We start from the raw sequence: 23406 nt of genomic DNA, 5'->3' as shown, positions 1-23406 counted from the left end.
ATTTGCCAGCAGCTCCGTCTGCTGAGAGGACGTACTTTGGGGACTGCCAAGAAGCAGCAGACACAACTCGGCTTTGCCAATACAGCATACGGTTTTGTTCTCGCCTCCCCTCCCCACCCCCTTCCCTGACTCGCCGTCTGGGGCGAGCGGGAGAAGGCGGAGCAGGAGGTGGGGAGAAGTGTGGGGGTGGGGGAAGCTCTGGTGCCGCACAAACAAGTTCTCCAGCGGGTTGTTTACATAGCAGGTGGACCTGACGTCAGCCAGGAGGCTCCGTTGAAAATCCGAGCAATATTCTGCCCTGCGTTTCCCCGCGCTTAAAGAAGTTAGGGAAGGGGCGGGGGGGAGGGGAGAGGTAAATAGGTGGACGGGGGAGAAAGGCATCCTAACCAGCTGGTACCAAACCACTTTTTGGATCAACAGCAACAACGACAATAACAACGCAAAGTAAAACTAAACAAACAAGTGGTCTGGCAGTATTTCAGAATCCTCTGCGGCGTCCTGTCCCCCACCCCGCCCCTCGGAGGAGAGGCAGCCCTGCGCGCAGTGTGTGTACAGTTTGCATTGCCAACAACACGCGCGCGCGGCCGGGTGCGCGCGCCTGCCAGCGCACACTCAGACACACACACACACATACACACACACACACACACACACACACACACACACACACAGATCCCTGTGGGGGGAGCGGCTGCGCGAGACAGCGCGAGCCTCCGAGAAAGCGCGAGACACGCCGGCGCGTGCAGCTCCGCGGCCGCCGCTTCGCCCCGGCTCTAGCCCCGCGCCACCCGCAGCCCTCTCGCGAGCGCCCGCCCCGTTTATTTATGCGGCGGCCGCGTCCGCCGGCTGCGGCTTCCTCTGCCCCCCCTCCCCGGGCGCGCCCCCCACTCGAGGTAGCAGCTGCCCGGACTCGCGCGTGGGTGTGTTGTTTGGGGGCTTCTGCCTCGGCGCCGCGGGTCCCACCTCCCGGGACGCTGCCCACGGCGTCCCCGGTCGCGGTAAGTTTCTTGGCCCTCACTCTGGCGCGCTGCACCTCAGCACCCCACCCTGTCCCAGCCACCTCCACGCCGGGCCGGGCTGCGACTTTACTCCGCTCCGCGCTCCTCCCGCGGTGGCGACAAAGTTTCTCCCCAACCGCAGCGCCCTGCTTGCCGGGCGAGTGTGACATGTGTCAAATTTGGGCTCGGCGTTGGGGTCGCGTTCAGGACTCAGCATCACCACTTGTTGTTCTTTTTCATTTTGCTTTGTGATGGGGGAATAGAGGGTGGTGAGGGGAGATGTGCTGTTGGCTCACGGATGATTTTTAGTTTGGAATATGCAAAATGTTGCTACGTCCGAAGAGACCGTGCGGCTGGAGGAGAATGTGTGTCAAAACACCAAATGTGTGTTTGTTTACTCTCTTCTTTTTAATTGTTTGTTGTCTTTTCTTCTTCCTCCCCCCACCCCCCAACCTCGGGAAGAGAAACAACAGTAAAAACCTCTGGCAGTTAGAAGCACACTCTTTCTTGATCCAACTGCTGACCTTTATTTACTCAGTTGGGCAAGTGCACGCTTCTCGCGTCTAAGTTGGGCACTTCAGCGTTCATCTCAGAAGTACTTCTCCAAGAAGGAGAGAGGAGGAAAGGGGACACTCCTGTTTCTGGAGTCAAGAAACTCCTGCGCCCTTCGGGCGCTTCGGGAGAACCGTGCACGGGGATAACTGTTGCCCCCAATCGCGCTCCTTCCCCTGTCCCCGCGTTAGCACGACCCGCTTCCCCCGGGGTCTGGCCTGGTTTTACTTTTATTCCGCTTTGGAGAGGTCGTCTCGCTGTTTGTGGGTGGGTTTGGGGTGAAATCGCACCTCGCGACACTTCGGGGAGGAGACGTGGGAGGGGCGCAGGCACCTTTCGGAGATAGGGAGGGGTTCTCTCTTCGCTTTTACCGGGGTTCATAGTGGCCCCGGCGAGCGGGCGGGCTGAGCGCGGGTCCCAACGCCCTTCGCGCTCGAGGCGGCGCACGTGCGGCGGCGGCGCGGGCGGGACCCACTGGGTGGCCGCGCGCGCCGCCTGCGCGTTTTCCGCTCGCGTCTGCCCACCCGCAAGGCCGCAACGCGCCCTGACACCCGACCTCAGTTGGACCCTCATTTGCAGTGGGTGTTGGGGCCTCTCTAGACCAGAGAGCAAAAGTTACCCACACTAGTCTCAGATTCTGGAATCTCTTAGGTAAGTCTCTAAGTCACCTGGCGCGTGGGGTGACGCTCTGGTTTGAAGGAACGTGATGGGAAGGACGGATGCAAGTCTGGGGATTGGATTGGAAAGCTGAGCCGGTGCACGTTTTCCATAGGGATGAATCAAGAGAGGTCGACCTGGTTACCACTTGGGAGGCTCTGCAGAATCCCTAATCCCCAAAGACCTAGACCCATTTGTGTATTTGTTTATTGAGCTTTTTAACCAACAGATTTAAACCATTTAATAGACAGCTGCTATCTGTAAGGCTCCTGCTCCCCCATCTTACCCCTTCCCCCCGACACACATACACACAGTTTTTTTCCTACCGCATGTTAAAATCCAGTAAGTTTCTTGATCTTCAGAACTACTACTGGAGTACTCTTCACTCCCAGGTGGGCAGGCTTTGGCCCTGGGAGGTGCGCTAAATGGCCTAGGTGAGTTCTCAGAGGAGGGTGGAGGAGGAAAGGGTACGAAGGACCTGTGGGAATGTGTCAGGTGTGTGTATTTGTAGTCAGCCGTGGCTCAGGACTGCTTAAAGAGCTACCTCCCAACTTGTCCAGAGTCTACTTGGAAGAATACTTAAGTAGCAGCAGGTAAGCCCAGGGGAGAAGGTGACGTCCTGGTGTCAGGTAGCTAAAGTGGACGTTTTCCAACTGGAAGTATTGGGAGAGATTTACTTTTTAGAAAGCAAAAGTTTGCCTTACAGGCACATCGTTTCAGGCTCTCCTAACTCAAACACATTGTTTAGGCAGCAGCGGAGGCAAGAGGATTGTGCTTAATAGCAAGTCTGTGTTAGAGTCAAAACTGAAGTAAAGATGAGCTTTCAGTTGTTTTCATCCTCAAGTCTGCATTGTGGGATACCTTGGGAAATGTTTTATGTTGTCAGGGGGCCTGTTTATCTTTTCTGTCACTATGAGTTATGGATCAGTATATTCCCAGTGTACTGAAATTTTTAAATGTAGTGTTTGTTTAATGTTGTTAAACACAATTAATTTACAATTTTGATTTATTTGTATCTATATTAAAAGAGTCGGTGTAAAATTGAATTATATACCCTGTTATCATTGGGGCCATACAATTTCTTACCAGCTTTAGAGCTATCTAAAGTCCCCTTTTCTCTTGCCTGCTTGTTTCCTTCTTTCTTTCCTTTTAATTTTATTGCCTAACTAGACTCATAATTCAGTCGTCAGTCCAGTCAAATACCTCCTTATGACACTATTTCATTGTTATCTAAAATTAAGTGAAATAAATGTTTAATTGTGGTTATATACTAACTTTGAAAGAGGAGACTAGAAACCTGATGATACATCCCTTAGATGAGAGAGGAAACTCAATTTAAAAAGATCATCTAAAAGTTCATTTTTAAGTACAAAAAAGAATGTGAGGATTTTTAAGGGAATAATTTTTAATTCAATTTAAATATAAGTACAGTGAATACACTCAGGTTGTTAAAATGTTACCATTATACTTCAGTGTATATTAGAATAAATACAGCAATGAAAGGAATCATAGACAAATGTTAATTCTGAACTATTTGCAATGTTCAGAATTGCCTGAGTCATATTTTGGGATATTGTTTTCCACTCGGGGTGGAAAGAGGCCTTTAATTACATTATGATATGAAGAGATTTATGAAATGGTTGTGCCTGAATAAACTACTTGGAGTTTCATTTCTTAGCACTTCTTGTATTGCAGTGGTTTTGTTTACAGAAATAAGATTAAACTTTTGTACTTTTCTAGAAACCTAAAAAAGGAAATAGTTGTATGTTGTACACCATAAAAGTAGAAAAAAGGTGAACATTATATGTACAGATAATCTGTAAGGAGAAGTTATATTTCCTTTGTACCAGCAAGATTTCAAAAATAGAAGTCTCTTTGTATAGCTATTGGAATTATACTTTATGAAAAGTATATTTAAATATGTGAAAATAACTGCATGATTTGATTGAGATTCATAGAGCATGTAACAGTATAGTGATTGTAGCCAGACATTATTTACCATTTTAATTTCAACAGAATATGTGACGGATACAAAACTTAATTACGTAAAAGGGATTTTATTTGTGACTTTTTTGGATCTGGCTCTGCCTCATCACCCCTGTTTGTTTTGTGTCATGTTAAATCAGCTATTAGTTATAATACTGATAGGAAACTAAATGATGGACGTCCTCATGTATTTTCTGCCTCTCTGAATTAAATCGGAAAGAGGCCATTGACTTGGAAGAAGAGAATGAGATTGAGCACACAGATCACTAAGAAGTTTTCTCAACATGACTGTTAATAGACAAAATTGTTGATTGAATTCAGAAATAGTATCAATTTTATTACAGTTGCTGAATATTAATTTGTGGCATGTTCAGGCAATTTTTTTCTTGAACTTTGTGATCAATAGTAATGGTGTTATTGATAAATGAATGGACCCAAAATGTTCTAACCAGTGCCCAAATTCATACTATTTTTTGATAAAAGAAAGCCTGTCTTAAAATAGTCCCAATGAGATCTTAATTTTAGCACTGATTTCAAAAGCAACTTTAGCCCTTAATTCATAGAGCTCTCATAAGTAAATTCAACCCAGAAAGAGTTCTCTATATTCTTAAAGCTTCTGTAATCCCTGTGCTTGAAACTTTAAAAAGACATATTCCAGTGCTCATGGTCTTCAAATAATCTAATGCCTGATTCAAATTTTTATGTTGTCCTTTAGTTTTGTTCCTTTCTTAGGTGAAATAAACATTTTTCTTAACTCCAACTGTATATCTCTTAGTATACTTAGACTAAAGTCCTATCAATTCTATAGTCTTTATTAAATAATTTACTTTCTTAGAACATTTTTTTTTTCATGATGCTTAGGTCATTTTCATTGCTTTCTTATGGAGTTTTTCTAGACTTTTAGCTTCTTCATTTGATTTTCAGAACTTCAAAGTGACCCCTGTAACATTTTTTTTTTTTAACATCTTAACTAAGTGTGGTTAGAAGGGTTGTCTAAAAATGCCATTAGTTTTTTTTTTGCCCAGCATTGGTCATGTGAAAATTTATTATTATTGAATAACAGGAATACTCATATTGTAGGGTACTCTTCCCTATGGAATATTCCTTTCTTGCAGATATTCTTGCCTGTAAACTAAATGGGTTCTTCCACTTACTTACTTCCTTCTAAGTAATTTTTTATATACCATTTTGCTCTGCCCTGTGTATTTATCCATTCCTTGCCCTAAATGTCCTAGACAAAGCAAACAAACAAAAAAGTACCTAGCTGTGGTGAAATGTAAAGAAACAGTATGACCTAATCAAGAGGTTAATGGTAGAATATTGAGATGCAGGAGAGACATTTTAGAGAAGATTTAAATTTCTTATGTTGAAATACTATTAGTATTAAAATGATTAAATTTATGGGTATATGATGATATATTTTCAGCAATAATATTCATGAAAGCTAGTTTTTCTTTAAATAGTTGCCTTGGTAATTTGCTGTTTCCTCAAATGTGATATTAAGTATTGCCCTAATTATTTTTAGGAGTATAACGTCCGTTTCATAATTGGAATGATTAGGAATTTCTATTTATCTATACAGATAAATTTGTAAGTCAACTACCAGCCAACTTAACAGAATATATCTGTGCTCTAAAAGTACACTGGCATCACCTCAATTTCTTTAATACAACATTATATTTTAATGATTTAAGGTTGGATTCACTTTCACTGTTTGAATTTGTAGTTGTGAACTTTGTTTATTCTCCCTGAATTGACTTGTATTTGTTCATTCTACCAATTTTCCAAGTACAATTTAAATGTTTAAATTTACTAAATTTAACTAAATCTATCTAAATATTTTTAAAACCTACATTTTCTCCATGAATCATCTATGGGGTTTAGGTTCAACCTTTTGGATTCTTTGATTATTGAAATACACATTCTTGGACCTATACTCAACTACTGCTTGAATTCAGCTTTCAGGTTGGTTGTACCCTTCTTTCTATCTGCCAAGGATATCTAGAACATACCTTCCCATTATTTTGATAAGTATGATATGTTATACAGAACCGACATCTTCGTTTTTTTATGCTGTGGCAAATTATTTTTGTTAGCGAGAGTGAATACAATTCAAATGTTGAAAAGCACATTGCTGTGAAGAAAATGAATTCCCAGGGGTTTAAGAGCTCTCAGCATTTTTTTAGTTTATTAACGTTCCTCAATTTGCTTCAATTGCTGTCATGGAAGACTTAAAATATACTTTGTGTTGATAATGTTGATTTAAAATTTATTTAAGTTTTTAATGTTTCCTCTTAAAGATTTTTCTAACAAAAGTCGAAAAGGTTATACCATTAAAATGTCTTACATTTTTTTTTAAAGCAGGTTAAGGAAATTAACATTGAATTCCCCAAACAAAGGCTGCTACTAGAAATATCTTAAAGTTTTTCTGGTATTTACTTTTTTAAAATTCTTAAATTTTATGTTTATTTGATGGTGTTTTCTATGAAAGTTTTCTTTATCATTTTAGCTTTGTATCATTTTGGTACACACACCCAACTATAGCCATCATTTTGCAATTTTTTCTCAACCTTAAAAAAAACAAACTTACTTAAAATATATTTTAGGGGGTGGGAAAAATCAGTGGTAGACATATTTTAGAGAAAGCATTTATACAATTTCTCACTGGCAGATAGTGAGGAAAAACTTACAGTACACTAATCCAAATATCTTAACATCTTAACATATGTAGACTGTCATAAAATCATCTCTTTTTTTTTTAAACAGATCCCCAACATCTTTAAGAACCATTCCTCACTATTACCTCACCCAAATTTATGTTCCAGGATTTGGTTGATCTATGTCTACATGCCTGTAGCTAACTCTTCACTTCCTTTTTGTCTTCAGTTTTTTTCTTTGTGGAGTTTACCTTTAGTTTAGCTAAATGGCAACAAAAATCATCTTGTTCTATACCTATAGTTGATACAGCCACTGCTACCAAGCTGGCCAGATACACCATTATCTCCTACCTGAACTGAGGCAATACCTACTTAGTTGATCCTATTACTTCTCCCTCCAGGCACCACAGTTTATTCTCCATACATCAAAGGGATCTTTTAAAAACCTGTCTGTGTTCCTCTTGTATAAGCCTTCCAAAAGCATCTTATCTCTCTCAGAATAAAAGAGATGTTATATAAGATCTTGTTTTCTCTCTTATTTGGCCTACTGTGGACATGCAAGTCTCCTTGATAGTCCTAAAAGCAGGATAAGCTGACTCCTACTCCAGAGCTTTTCTGTGTCTGGAATGATCTATCCTTTTGGATCTTCACTAACTTCAGGAGGTCTCTGCTCAAATGTATCCTTGGTAGAGAAGCCTTCTCTAACTGTCCCATATAACAAATCCTCATGGATCACTCTATTTACCTTTGCCATATTTTACTTTTCTTCATAGTACTATCATTAACTGACATTTAGAAAACATGGTTATTTAACGTCTTTTTCCCCAATGACATGTTCGTTCCACAGAGCCAGGGATTTTGTTTTGCTTTGGTTTAACTCAATACGTAGAACAGTGCCTGGCACTTGGGAAGAGCCCCATCAATAAATTTCTAGTGAAGGAATGAATGTTTCATTGGAGGCCCAAGAAGTTACTTCCATCTATATTATTGCATAACTTGTTTTGAAATTACTTTTTACTTTTTTTTTTTTAATCCTACACCCATTTTATATCATATCTCATTGGGAAACACTGTTCATTATTATATTGGCAAAGTCATGGCTCTCATCTCAGGTGAGTATACTTCAAGTTCCACTTTCTGTATCCCTTTTTAAATTCTTGATCTGAGAAATAACATTACATTTAAACTTTGAAAGTTGAGAGTTGATATTTGTGGTTTTGGACAACAAACTTTCAATAGTTCAATGCTCTAATATAATACCACAGGTTAGATTGATGGATTTGGTCATAAAATTCATCATTATACCTTAATATGAATATAATAAATGTATGTGAATATTTCCAATGGATACACTGTTAATACAACAAGGGCAAGCCAAGTATTTCTGGCATTTTCTGTGTGGAAAGATGGAGGGAAATGGATCAAATCAAGGTCTCTTCTGGGGTTTGTAACCACATTTAAATGGCTTTACGTCTTTCATTGGAAAACATACTATAGGTTTACAATTCTGTTTTCTTTCGTTCTTTCGGTATATGCCTTTAAACAGACCAGATTAGAGATGTATGATTGGATGAAAACTCCAAGTCTTTAAAGTTAAAATCCCACTCTTTAGCTTGCTCAAATTGATTTTGGATACTAACGCATGAATAAGTGATACAGCTCTCTATATAACGCCACAGAAATACACACATATTTTCTTATAAGCATAATGCCCTACAAATCTCCCTCTCACGTATTTTGTTCATATTTAAATTGCACTAACTTGCTTAGAAATTTTATTCTAAATGACGAGAATAGTGAAAGGAGTCTATAATCTTTTCTGTTGATGAGGAAGGAGGATATCTCTCTTCTTAACCTATTTATTTTCATTTTTCTCTTTCCTTTTTCCCTTCCACAGACTGAAAATCATTTCGACATACCACTAGTGATATGTGGCCCTTGGGAAACTGAAGTCAGGCAAAGTGGATTTTATACATAATTACCCCTCTTTTCCTCTTTTAAAAAATTATTTTTACTTTTTTCTTTTGAGACAGAGTCTCGTTCTGTTGCCCAGGCTGGAGTGCAGTGGTGTGATCACAGTTCACTGTAGCCTCGCCCTCCTGGGCTCAAGTGATCCCAACTCAGCCACTGCAGTAGCTGGGACCACAGGCACGCCACCAAGCCTCGCTAATTTTTAAAAAATTTATGGAGATGGGATCTTGCGATGTTGTCCAGGTTGGTAAAAAAAATTATTAACTCACACCTTCTGCTCCCATTCTCCTGCCCCTTAAATGCCCAGTGTCACAACATACATCACAAATGTATGTTCTGAACTGGCTGTTCCAAATCTCAGTGCACTCTCCTTTCCTTGTTGCAAGCAGGAAATTTTATGTTAAAGGACATATCTGATAATAATAATTCATATTAAGACTGAGAATGAAGATGAATAGTTCTGAAAAGTATCTAGTTACTGTCCCACAACATGAAATAGCCAGCATGGATTACTATCAAGAGTAATCCATGTTGAGTGCTAGGAGACTTGCATTCTGGTACTATGTCTTTCTGTAACTATTGCGTGATATTGGGTGAGTCATTTCTTCTAAAAGATACTACCTTAGCTTTCAATTACTTCCAATTAAAACATTTTAAGAAATGCATTGATCAAATCCGAAGCTATTAATAAACATGTTTTGTTCTTGCTACCCCATGAATGTACACTTAAGAATGAGAGAAGATATTTTCTAAAATAAAAACTATTTAAACAAACAAAAATTACCACAGTCACTTTGCTAGTGAAGCTCGAAGGGCTGAGTTAGATTTTTAAAGGTTTTTTTTTTTTCAAGCTGTCTTATCCTAATAGGTATCTTAAGATCATTCCACTCTTTCCTAGTCAGAAATGGACCCTCCCCTTATTTAGACAGAATGGTAAGACAAGGAGAGAAGGTAGAGTACGTGTGGAGTTGATTACATTAGGATTAAGAAAGGTAAATAACCACCTGGCATTATTCTCCCTGAAGCTTGTATCATTATCAGTCATAAATATTAATTTATTCACAATTTTGTGTTGGTCCTGTGCTCATTCATATATTTAGCTGTTGGTAGCACCAATCCGGAAATCAAGTGGGGAGTGGATAAGCTGTTTGATAAACTTTGTCTTTTTAACATTTGAGCTCTCCGTTTTAATGGACTTTACATGCACAGCAATACATATTTATAACTCACGTAAAATATTGGCCACCATATTGTCCAGTCTACGCATTGTGCTACATTAAAAGGAAACACAACTCAACTATAGAAGTGAACTGCATATCTTTGCTGTAGTTTGGCTTAATGGGAATGGCACAGGGGTTTTCTGCAGTGCACCACATAAGAAGTTTTGACCTAAATCTCTTGAGATATCTTTCTTCTTCCCTTGGGGCCTGCCAAAAAGTATATTTAGAGCTTCATCTAGGTTGTTTTTTCCCTGCTTTGCTGCCCGAGTTCCCGTCACGTGACACATACATCATGCAACATATACATACCTCATGAAGTGTATGAAGGCTACTTTCCTTGTCACCATCAGCTCACTTTGCAGATTCAGCACAACCAAGGAAAGCCTGGGATAATAATTATAGTAGTTTTCAGCAGTGATGTAAGCTTTCAGATACTCATATATTTCAATACATTTTACATTGTTAAATGTTACAGAGAATGTTTATTCCTATGGCTAAAAATGAAATTAACTCAACAGTCTGATTTTGTTATCCTAAATAAAATGGTTTTAAAACTTTATTGACTTGATCAGTTTATAATATTCCTTTACTTCCAGAAAAGTATGCCTTTAAATTGCCTTTTTATCCCTTCCAACTTTGCTTCTCTGTAATTTTCAATAATGTCAAGCCATCCCTAATCCTACATGTCTGATGCTCCAAATATTCTACACACAGTAAAAAGGCAGTGCAATTTGTTATTTCTAATTGGTATTAGATTTTACATCTTTTCTCTTTGATATCTTCCTAATTGTGTCCTGAAAACATCGCATTCCCATTGGGCTGAAATAATGCCAAATCCTAAATATGATTAAGTATACGCATATGCTTATTCATGTTATATTAAAGGAACATCATTACTATAAGGTTTGTTTTTATTTTAAAAACAACTCACTTTTCTTGTATAATACTCTAGAATATGGTAATAAAATACAGAATATATAAGTAATACAGAATTTTAATGTTGATCTTCTTATTCCTAGAATTACATTTCTTATGGGAAGGTATTTTAAAAATAGAATGTGATTGAATAGTTCTATGTTTACATGTTAACTATTCATGAAACAGCAGAAATGCCAATGATTATAAAAAGCAAGTTGTTTATACATTTGACATTTCTTTTTAAATTAATGCTTTGATTACTATAATGTAGAAATGATGCTACTTTTCTCCCAAAAATACTTAATTTTATGGTTTATTAATGTCACAAGCCATATTTTAATACCTCATCTTTATAATTTTTTAAGCTCTTTCATCATTTTTTAATTAAGGATTATTTCCATATGGTAAAATTGACCGTCTTTTAGTGTACAGTTCGTTATATTTTGATAAACATATAGTTGCATAATCACTACCACAATTAAGATGCAGAAGAGTTGCATAATCCTTCAGATTTCTTCATATGGATTTTAGTCAACCCTCTAAAGTCCCATCCTCTAGTCCCTGGTAACCACTAATCTGTTTTATGTTCCTATAGTTTCATCTTTTCAAGTCTGTTATATAAATAGAGTCATATGGTAGGTAACTTTTGGAGTCAGGCATCTGTAACTTAGCATAATGCATTTGAGAATCATTTATATTGTGCATGTAATTTTTCCCTTGCAAGAACATAGTCGCTTTTTCCTTAGGAGCTTAGAATCTTCCTCTCATTTTTCATTCAAGTATGTTTCTATATAGCCTTAAGTTACATTTTGGCTTATTAGCAGTTGCTTGTCTTACAAACAAAGTAAGACATTTTACTGTTCAATACTTTCTAAGAATTTAATCTTGAGGTCTCCACTATAGCTCTCTACCTTCCATTCCCACTTACATCCAACCTCTCTTTTGCTCTCATACTTGCTTTCCTTGTTCCCACAGGTGTTTATTTTTCATGTCATTGCATTCCTTTTCATCTATTTGACTGATTCATATAAGGCCCAGTCATACTGCTAGTTCTTATAGAAGAAGCTCATTATCAATTGTTTAATGATGTTCTTTCACTTATATATTCATTTCTCAATCATTGTTTGTTCATCAGTTTCTGTTAATGGCAAAAGAAATAATTGAAGAATCCTAGAATTGAAAGAAAACTTTGAAATTATTTTCTAATCTTCTTCTCAAGACAGGTGAGAGGTAAATAGGAGTCCAGGAGTCTTTGTCAAATTGCCTGTGGGACCTAGAGCAGTGAAAATGTGGATAAAAAGAGAATTAACAAAATATATAGGCAGGCTGCCAAGAATAAATTGTTAATTTGAAAATGCTAAGCCAAAATGGAACAGAAACCAGGGAGGCAATCAGCCTGGAGAAATTACCAGGGTTTTGTTGTTGTTGTTGTTGTTGTTGTTTATGGACAGTTGTGAGCCGTTTAAAGATATATGAACAAGAAGGAGGGAATCCTCATTAACTTAGCTCTGGCTGATGGCTTTCAAAAACACAGATGGAGGCATCACATTTCCTGATTTAAAATTATATTATAAAGCTGTGGTAATCAAAACAGTATGGTACTGGCCTAAAATCAGACACATAGACCAGTGGAACAGAATAGAGAGCCTAGAAATAAATCCAAATACATATGGTCAACCAATTTTTGAAAAGGACACCAAGAGGACACAATGGAGAAAATATAATCTCTTCAATAAATGGTGCTGGGTACGCTGGATTTCTGCACATAGAAGAATGAAATTGGACCCCTATGTTACACCAGATACAAAAATCAACTCAAAATGGATAAAAGGCCTACATATAGGACTTAGAAAATATAAAACTACTAGAAGAGAACAAAGGAGAAAGACTGTTGGCCTTGGCAAATTTTTTTTGGATATTACACCAAAAGCTCAGGCTACAAACAAAAACAAATAAACGGGACAACTAAAAAGCTTTTGTACAGCAAAGACATCAGTTAACAAAGTGAAATGGCAGTCTACAAACTGAGAAAAATATTTGCAAATTATATCTTTGGTAAAGGTTAATATCCAAAATTTCAAAAGAACTCATATAACTAGGCCAGGTACAGTGGCTTATGCCTGTAATCCCAGCACTTTGGGAGGCCAAGGCAGGTGGATTGCTTGAGCACAGGAGCTCAAGACCAGCCTGGACAATATGGTGAAACTATGTCTCTACAAAAAATACAAAAAATAGCAGGGAGTGGTGGCATGCACCTGTGATTCCAGCTACTTAGGAGGCTGGAGTGGGAGGATCAATTAAGCCCAGGAAGTTGAGGCTACAGTGAACCGTGACCAGGCCACTGCACTCCACCATGGGCAACAGAGCATGACTCTGTCTCAACAAACAAACAAGCAAACAGAAAAAAAACAACTCATACAACTCAACAGTAGAGAAACAATCAGATTAAAAAATAACAAAGACCCAAATAGACATTTATCCAAAGATAAATGAAATAGTTTTCTACCTGTTTCATGAAATGAAAGAAGACAAAGAAATGGCCAACAGGTATATGAAAATATGCTGAACATTGTAAATTATCAGGGAAATGCAAATCAGAACCACTGTGAGATATCATCTCACACCTGTTAGGATGGCTAGTCTCAAAAAGGCAGAAGATAACAAATGTTGTACTCATGTGTATGAAAGGGACCTCCTATCCACTTTTGTGTGAATGTAGACTGGAATGACCATTATGGAAACAGTATGGAGGTTTCTAAGAAAATTATAAATAGAACTATCATAGGACCCACTAATCCCTCTACTAGGCATATACCCGAAGGAAATGAAATTATAAAGATATCTGCACTCATACGCTCATTGCAGTATTATTCACAGTAGCCAAGATATGGAAATGTGTTCATCAACAAATGAGTGGATAAAGAAACTGTGGTATATGTAGTTGTCCCTTGGTTTCTGTGGAGGATTGGTTCTAGGACCTCCCTTGGATACCAGAATCCATGGATGCTCAAGTCTCTGATACAAAATGGTGTAGTGTTTGTGTGAATGGGGCTTGGGGATGAAATGAGGAGATGTAGGTCAGAGGACACAAAGTCACAGATATGTAGGATGAGTAAGTCTAAAGATCTAATATACAACATGAAGGTTTTGGGTAATAAAATTAGGATTCATTTAAATGAGAAGATTTTAGCAGCTCCTACCAGCAAATCAAAATGGATGGCTATGTGAAAGGATCAATATGTCAATTTGCTTCACTATAGTAACCTTTCTACTGTCTATGTATATCTCATAATATGTTGTATGCTTTAAAAATAGACAATAAAATTTACTTTTTAAAAATCTGCCATGAGTGAAGAACTTGTTTTTATAATGTATAATATCTGAAGAAATTTAATTGATACAAAGTTCTTCCTTACAGTGAATTGGAATCAGCCACTATTTTTAGCTCTGTGCTTTGTATTTACACAGGATGTATCACATAGATAACTTTTTACATGTCTAAAAATTTTTCATTGCCTCAACAGAAACCTTGAAACTCCATCTCAATTTTTCTCTAACAGTTGTGTTACATTGTTAATGAAACTGAAACTCATTTTTTCATAAATTGCAATTAATATACCATCTGAATAGTTTATTCTTAAAGTAAGATTTGTATCTCCATTAAATTTTTGTTTTTTTAAGTTCAGTTAGCCAGCATGTCAAGATTTTGAAGAAATTCTGATTCTTTTATTTATGTTAGCAATTGTGTCATCCATAATTGTGTCATCACACCCAAAAGTGTGATTAATACATTTTATAGTTTTTCTTAATTATTTATAAAAATATTGAGCAGAACAGGTTAAGAATAGAGCCTTTTTTATTTCTAGTGACTCCTTCACTTGTCATTAATCCTTTGGATGTGATCGTTTAGCTACTGATATATATTTGAAATTATAATGACTAACATTTATTGAGCAGTTCGTTTAAGTAGACACTTTTCTAAACACTTTATGTGTATAAATTCATTTAATCCTCATAATCTCTTTATAAGAATGTTGTTATCCCCATTTTATGAGTGCCAAGGCTGAGTCACAAATTGTCAACTGTGAAGGGTGTGAAATTTACCCTATTTGCAAACCGGCAAATTAACCAGCTCCTGTTTTGTTTATGCTCAGGAAACACAAGGCTCTTGAGTCAGAGACAGGACTTTATTACTAATGGTATGAAAAGCAACATGAGTTTCACGTTTCTTTTGGTGCCCTTGTCCCCTAAGTCCCACAGAAGCTCTGTAGAGTGGCTGGGGTTGATGTTTCACATTCAAGGAGTTGCGTCACAAATAAGGAACCCCAGGTTTATGAAGCCCAGTCTTTTTTGATGGACTGTAAGAAAATTTACTCTTTTTTTCAGTGGGTATTCCAAGGCTGTTTACAAGACAAAAGATAGTCCAGAACAAAAGCTGCCAGTGCCTTTGCTAACAAGACATGCAGAAATAGGGGAGACCCATGGAAATTTACCTCTCATCCCAATTGTTAAGAAATTTTCCCAAAATTACACAAATAGTAAGTTGATTTACTCCAAGTTGGCCATGGCAGTATTTCTTCATACTTTCCTTAGTGTAGATATTGTGCAGCTAAGACATTTCTCTGATCCACTTATCTAGTAACAGTGTCAGAAAAGGAAACAAGGTTTGGCATGGATTATTTTTAACAAGTCTATGGCAGGTTTTTAGAAAATTTTTTAAGTGCTCACAAACCATCTGTTTAATAACCTGCTCTAGAATTTTGTGGGGGAATAGTGTCATGCTCACTGGTATTTTCTAGAATCCTTTAACCTTAAAAAAACCAACATTTGCCCCCTTATGTATTATGTCAGTTTTCTTCTTGTTTGTAAGTCTTCCAAGGTTATTAGCTGTGGTCCTGTGATGTTTACAAGCCTTGAAACTGTAATCTATTGGTCCTGTTTACCTGGACTCATTTAAAGTGACTCATTGTCCTCTTACTAATTTCTGAGCTTTTATTTTTCTTATTAATCATATTTGATTTTCTGTTTCACCTTCAATTGTGTGTGTGTGTGTGTGTGTGTGTGTGTGTGTGTGTATGTGTGTGTGTAGGCAAAAACCATGCAAGATTCAAGTTGTTTCATCTCAGTTATCTGATGATGATCCTTGTTACCAAACAGTAGACTCATCCCTTAGTTAATATTTTTTCTATACCTAAAGAGATCTTGAAGTGTCCTTATTTTTTTTTTTTTGATCTGTTTCAGCTCATTTTGAGCATTTATTAAATCTTTGTGCCTTGTTTCTGTACTGTTCTTTGCCATGGATGTCACTTCTAAGGTTGAAGAATCCTTGTATAACTCTTCTGTTTCTTTGGATATTTTCCAATTTTTTCTTTGGCAGTTTTTTCTGAGTTTGGAGGGTCATTATTTCACTTTAGTAATTCATAATTTCAATAGATGACCTGTCCCAAAACATAATTGATCTTAGAATTTTATGCCAAGCCATCATATATGACAGGGGTTGACAAAATTCCTCTGTAAAGGGCTCTATAGTAAACGTTATAGGTTTTTGGGCCATCTCTTTTAACTCTTCTTCACTGCCATGATACTATAAAAACAGTTATGGACAATGCCTAAATGAATGACTGTGCCTGTGTTCCAGAAGGCTTTATTTATGGACACTTAAATTTCATATAATTTTCGTGTTTAATGAAATATTCTTCTCTTGATCCTTATTCAACCATTTAAAAATGTAAAATACTATTCTTACCTAACTGTTCATTCAAGATCAGGCAGTGGACTAGTTTTAACCCATGGACTGTATTTTGCTACACACACACACAACAGACACACACACCACTATGGTTATTCATATAAATATAGGCATATCTTTTAAATCTCCGTCTCTGAAATCCATGCCACATTTCATTCACTTGCTTGGAATTATGAGCTTAAAATTAACATGGACTTCCTAAAATTCTTCCACAAGCTCTTTCTTGAAATAGCTCTTCCCTTTTCACTGCAATTGAGTCTAAAGTAGTAGTTCTCAGAGAGGACATTATCAGTAAATCAATAAGTTGTTAAATGCTTGACTTTTGGTATCATTAATATTACAATATAAATTTTGATAATAAAGTACAATGACCAGCTGAGCCTTCAGAGATCTAGATAGTGAATCAGGAATAATAGTTATATAGCTTTACCAGTGGTCAGGGCAAAACAAAAATGTCAGAAGTATCTTCAGACAGGTAACAGAGTCATGAAGCTTCAGAAACAGCATTGGCAACCTTAAGTATGAGACAAAACTTTGTCCCAATCCAGAGCTTTTTATATATTGTTTGTTATGTCAGAACTTAACAAATTGTACCTGTAGGCCTAGGGTACAATTAGCTGAGTAAAGTATCTGGCTGGAATAGGATATTGGAAAGCTGATTACACCAGGGCTCTCAAGCAGCCACATAATGAGGTTTGCTTCTGTGACTTTGGATAAAAAGGATCTCCTAGTATATTTATTTACAGTGGCTCTTTTGCTAGGTTAAAAAAAAAATGTATGTATGTATTTAAGATAATTAAAACCAACCTTGTCTAGTCTGTGTAGGGGAATGTTTCTGTTCTTATTTTTGATGTAAACCTTGTGGATTATACAATTTCAGCTGGGGGAAAAGGGGAAGATGAATGAAAAGACTAGAAATGAGGATTGGAAGTTTCTTTTCCTTTATGTTTTTTCTTCCTTACTATAGGCAAGTCCACAATACTCAGCCAGCTAATGGATTGTTTAACTCTTTTCTTCAGAATATGTATCTCTTTTTGATAGCAGATTTGATTTAGAGGTAACATTTGTTTCCTTTTTTACATGAAAGACTTGTAAATTGAACAAAATCATTTCTTTTTTGCCCCTTGGAATTATTATCTTTTTAATTAACATTTTTCAAAATCTTAACTAAGGAATTTGTGATTTTTGACTTTCAACTAACCCATAATAGACATTCCTCCAATCTCTCCCTTTGAATTCATTTTGAATTTTCTTTGACTAAATTCTCTTATGTGAACTCTATTCTTATCATTTTAAGGCTCAGAAGACATTCTTCAAAACTGTAATACTGAATTTCTTTGTGAAGTTATTTAGTTCAGAATTATATGATTTCTGTATTTCTGAGTGTTTAAGATTTTTGATTCATAGGTCTAGGTGGTTACCATTGTGTTGAATCAAAGTCCTTTTTTTGATGGTGTACTTGTTGCTTTACCAAAATTACGGAGAGCATGGCTTTTAGAAAAGTATTTTTAAGTAAAGCATTTATTTAAAACTACAGACCAATCTCTTTTAGAATTAAGACAACCAGAAATGAAATATTTATGAGACAGGGCTTGGCTGTATGAGAAAATACAGGCAAGGCTGTGGCTGTGGTTTCATTACATTACTTACAGTTGCCGTGTGACCTAAAAAACGAAAAGTGCAAAAAGACAAAGCAGTCAGGTATGGGGGCTGCTGAGATACGCATGGCAAATTATCTATTATGGTCTTCCTCAGAGTGAAGTTCTCTTTTTATTTTTAGAAAAGGTTAATAGAGGATGAGCAAATGCAACTAGAGGTCAAATACTGTGGATAGCGTAGGTGATGGAAATTTAAGAAAGATGTAATTGAAAAATTACTGATATGTATACTTTGTAGTCTTTATTTCCATAAAGAGCTCTATTGTTATTTCTCTTTTTCAGTCATGTTTTCCAACAAGAACACTTAATCATTTTAACTATTAATCAATTTACATTTCAATATGTGGTAGTAAAAGTTAAAGCGAACTTAGTGTGTTTCTTGCTGTGGCAGTTAGATTCTCCTTTGCAAAATGCCTAAGTAAATTATGACAAACCAAGCTAAATGTAGCATTAGTTGAAGGAGTCACCTTTTATTGTTAGAAAATAAACACATTTATTCAAATAAAAATATCTAATATGTTTTAACATAGTATGTTTGTAAGATGTTATGATGCTGTTGAGGAAATATCTTAAACAGTATTTAAATATGTGATAATTTGGTATTCATAATAATTATTTAGGGAAAATGTTAAAATGGCAGTTCCCATGGAGGTCTGATCTGTATATTCTGGTTTTGAGTTTCTATTATCTAAAATGATGTCAGTAATTTCACATATAGAAAATATTATATTAAGTAGGGAATATTTTGAGGCAGAAGTGAAGAAAGGAACTGAGAAAGATGGAGATATAAAAGATGAGATGTGGGTTTGTCTAAAGACTGGGACATTTTAGTTTGTACCCGTTTTTGTGTAATTTTTCCTTTGACATTTCAGTTAAATTTTTTTTAGCCTTTTGTCTCAGTATATACATTATCATAGTGGTTAGTTTAAAATTACACAAAATAAAGTCAGTTTGGGGAATCATCTGAAGAATTTCATTAAGTCTTTTTCAGTCAACCATATTGAAGTTTAGACAGCTTTCCAAAGTTTGTCAGTTGGCTGTTTGGAATTGGGAATACATGTTTTCCATAGAAAAAGAATGTTCTAAAATTAATTAGTTTGTCATAAAATATTGCATTCTGATACTAGCACTTAAGACAGAAAAAGTAATTTAGTTTATTTATTTTAAATGCTTGTAGTTGATGCTAACTAGTTCATGGACTTCCCAGCCAGCCCCAGATGCTGTTTCTTCTTTTGTAAATGCTCATTTTCCATGGAGAATTTCTTAATCACCTGACTTCTGAACTTCTTATTCCAGTTTCCCTTGGGAAATGGGTCATCTCACATTGTTCTCTGAGGTGAATTTAGAATCTGAGGTACAGCTTTGGGTTTTGAGGTGGCCTAGACCTTTGAGCATGAGTTCTGATTTTATAAGATAACTGAGATGATTAAGGCAGGTATATGTTTTCTGCAGATGAGAACATAATGGAGATTATTATACCCAAGGTTATATGGCTAGCAAATAACAAAGCCCAGAGTAAGTGAGTCATCTCCCTCTTCCTAGCCTAGTGCTCTTTCCTCCGTATATGCCACACTACTTCTCATGAATTGAGAATTTGAGTCTTCAGAATGTTTCTTAGATGTTAACTGCCTGGAAGGCAGAAACGCTGGCTTTTGTTTCTTAGTTCTTTGTAGCATTTGTCCACACAGTGGAGGCTCAGCAGGAATATTTGTTAATGGAGATGTGGACTTGACTTCACGGAAAGAGGCTTTGGCATCAGACGGATGGAGAGCAAATTCTAGGCTCAGCTACAAGGATGTGGCTGCATGACTTCGGGCAAATTTTTCGATGTGTGAACCTTTTACCCCACCTGTAAAATATAGACAAAATAACTATATTGTAGTAGTATTTTATGAATTTAAAACCATATTTGTAAATATCCAACATAGTAACTGCCAGGTAGGAGATGCCCACTTTTTAGTGATAACTAGGGATCTTTTGACTCTTTTTTTGTAGCTCCACTCCCCTCCTTTTTTTTTTTTTTTTGCTTCAGAGGAGTGTTTTTGTTTGTTCATTGGCCTTGTTTTATATGTTTTTCTTGTTAAAAAGTAACGTGCCAGGCTTTAGGATGGGGCAACCTGTTTTGCTAAAAGAATGTCCTCATATCTGACCCTATTAATTTTGAGGAGCTGGAAGAAAGGGAAATCTGCAATTTACCAGAAGCAGATAAATCGTGTTCTTCATTTCTTGCCCCCTTTGGTCAGGCAGTTTTGTTGCAAACAGCTGATCCAGAAACATTCTTTAGAGGAAAATCTGAATTTGTAGGTGTGTTTAGATATCAGATACTGTCTTTGTCTGAACCTGTGTAATCTTAGAAACCTGAAACTTAAAAATTAATTTTGAATTTTGTTTGTGGTATTTGCGAGCAGAGTTACAATTGTTTATTCATGAAGTTCTCTGAGGCTATTAGATGTGGCAACATTAAATGTTACCCCATTTTAAGATTGTCTCAGTTCTATAGAATATTCTTTTTTTAATCAAAAGCCTTAGACTTTATTTGATTTAAATGTTTTTAAGTTAATAAACTCATAATTATCAAATCTCATTATCTGCAGAAATATTTCTATAAGCAGTTTAATATAATAAATTTTTACTTTACATGTGTCATTTTACTCTCTTACTAGTATTTGTCTTGTGTTCCGCTAATGGGGTTAGAAAAATGATTTCCGTGTCATTGGACTTGGTGTCTTAGGTTGTTTCTTTTGCAACAACAGCTGCTCTCCTGTTCTGAGGACCTTTTCCTGGGCCTGTAACTAACCTGGGAATTTGACTCTTAAGTTGGCAATGTTTAGGAATTTAGGAAGCCAGTTTTCCAGGTTCTGAAAAGGAGTAATTTTCTGTTTTTATAAACAAGGCTAATTAATGACCAGTTTGTATTGGAACTGAAATCCTCTCCTTTTTGTCTAATGGTCCAGACCATTTTTTCTTACGAAGTGAACTTTTCACAGAGTACTGCCGTGGTCCTATAATAATACACGACCTTATATGTACGGTTGGCTACCATTTTACATGTGCACATTGAAGGAATCAGGTTGAAAATGCCAAGCTTTTAATTATAGGTGCTAGGCACTAAGGAAGAGCATTTTAAAGATAATTTCACACTCATGTCTCTTCCCTCCCCTTCAGTACTAGGTTGGATAATTTAGTCAAAGCATAGTCCCCTTTCCTATTTGTCTGGAAATAATTATTTACTGAGGAGATATGTGCTCAGTGGAAGAAAGGTTTGGCAAGTGATACATATTCTTTAGTTCGTTGGTGTTGGGAGCATATGTTAGTGATCCTATAATAAAAAGCACATGCTTAAAAAGTGGTTACTGTGTGTGGGTAGTAACTATTTTTATGCAGTATTGTGTCATGGGAAGGGCTTCATTTTGATTGGGGATAATGGATGAGTTTAAACCAATTTACAAGTTTTGTAATCATTTTTTTTTTCCACGATCTAATCCTGCCCTAGAATATCTACTCATACAACATAAAATCATAGGATTCCGTGGTACTTACTTACAGGTCAACTTTAGTAAAATTCTAAAGTAAATATATGGTAAAAATGAGTGTTAAGTAATGTAAATGTGAATTTAGCTACTAGAGAAAGTAAAAATAAAGCCAAACTAAGTCAAAGTCACATTACTTTGTAAGATTACTAAGTCAGCTTTGTTACTACTTAAAACTTTTTTCTGTATCTTTATCTCATTTATTATTTACTTGACCAAAATGATTCTAAATATATACCAGGTCGACTGTTTGATGTAAGTTTAGCACTGTAATATTTATTTTGAGAACACGTCCATTTTTGTTTGTTACCTTCAGGGTTGGTCTTTTTAGAATTAATTGACCTGACCATATAAAGTATTACTTTAATTATAATCTAGACGTGAACTTTTATTTCAGGACCAAGGTTGGTGTCTGGCATAAACTAGGGATGTTCTGAATGCCTATAAATCTGTCAGTTCCTTCTTTCCATATTCAGAGGCTGATTTCCTAAAAGCAGCCGTTTATGTTTTTCAGTAACTTAGGTTTTTTGCTTTTGTTAATACATTTTTGGTAAGATAGAATGATTTCTTGAAAGTTTTAAAACAATTTTTGTATTCAATCTAATAGGCTAAGTTTTTTAAACTGCCATTAGACCTAATTATTCCTGTAGGATTATTCTTAGAATTGAGTGTTTGGGAATGTATTAAAATGTGGGTTATTTACATGTGTTTTTAAATGTAGTACTTAGAACGTAAGTTTAAGGTAACCTTTTTACATAGACTTTCATTAGTACTGTTAGTTTGGCAATATTAAACAATCATAATAGTTTCCTAGTTTTGCATCAAACATTTATCTATTAAGATCATGTTAACATTGTTTTCAAATTAGTTTCTCAGAAATCAGTTTTATTCAGAAATTAATTTTTATGTGCCTAAATGCCTATATTAGTTTAAAAATGTTTCATTTAATTGCTATATTTAATCTTCTAAATCTGGGTTACATAGAATGATGAACTATATCTAGCAATATTTGTCTGCCCTGTTTTTAGGGGGAAAAAATAGGCCTGCACATTTAGCATATGAAGCACTCACAAGATAATTTAAAAAAATAATAATAAATATTAAAACTTTAATATTTTGCTTGATTTTTGGAAGAAATAAGTGCTCTATATTACTCATATTATCCTAATTGCAATTTATTATCCTAATTGCAAACTGTGTTCAGTGGGTTAGACACCAAAGAGGTGTCAGAGTTTATTGTTGCCTTGTAATTTTGTTTGCATCAGTAATAGCAAGATATTGCAAAGAACATGGTATATGTTTTGCTGTATAATATTTGTTGAATTTATTAATCTATTTTAAAGTAGATTATGTATTTGATAACATATTTTTGATTCAACGTTATCAGTGAAGATGGGGAGCATTTCTTTTTAATCAGTGTATACATTTTAATTCCAAGATCATGTATTATGTTCATCTACATCTCTAATGTCATGCACTGTTTCACCTTTATAATGCATCTTAATGGTAT

The 23406-nt window shown here is 36.2% G+C and overlaps 1 protein-coding gene across 1 annotated transcript in view; it reads left to right on the top strand.

Moving 5' to 3' along the window:
* Window positions 1–1021: 1021 nt before the first annotated feature.
* FOXP2 (forkhead box P2) overlaps window positions 1022–23406 on the top strand; it is a 586718-nt gene continuing 564333 nt past the window's right edge. Inside the window, exon 1 of the mRNA XM_032275664.1 lies at window positions 1022–2201. The gene's annotated coding sequence lies outside the window, so the exon portion shown is untranslated. The remainder of the gene's footprint in view (window positions 2202–23406) is intronic.

The sequence above is a fragment of the Sapajus apella genome, unplaced genomic scaffold, assembly GCF_009761245.1.
Source record: "Sapajus apella isolate SASKATOON/1434 unplaced genomic scaffold, GSC_monkey_1.0 scaffold7, whole genome shotgun sequence".
Classification (NCBI taxonomy): domain Eukaryota; kingdom Metazoa; phylum Chordata; class Mammalia; order Primates; family Cebidae; genus Sapajus; species Sapajus apella.
The sequence above is the reverse complement of the archived record's forward strand: the minus strand, read 5'-3'. Positions and strand labels throughout refer to the sequence as shown.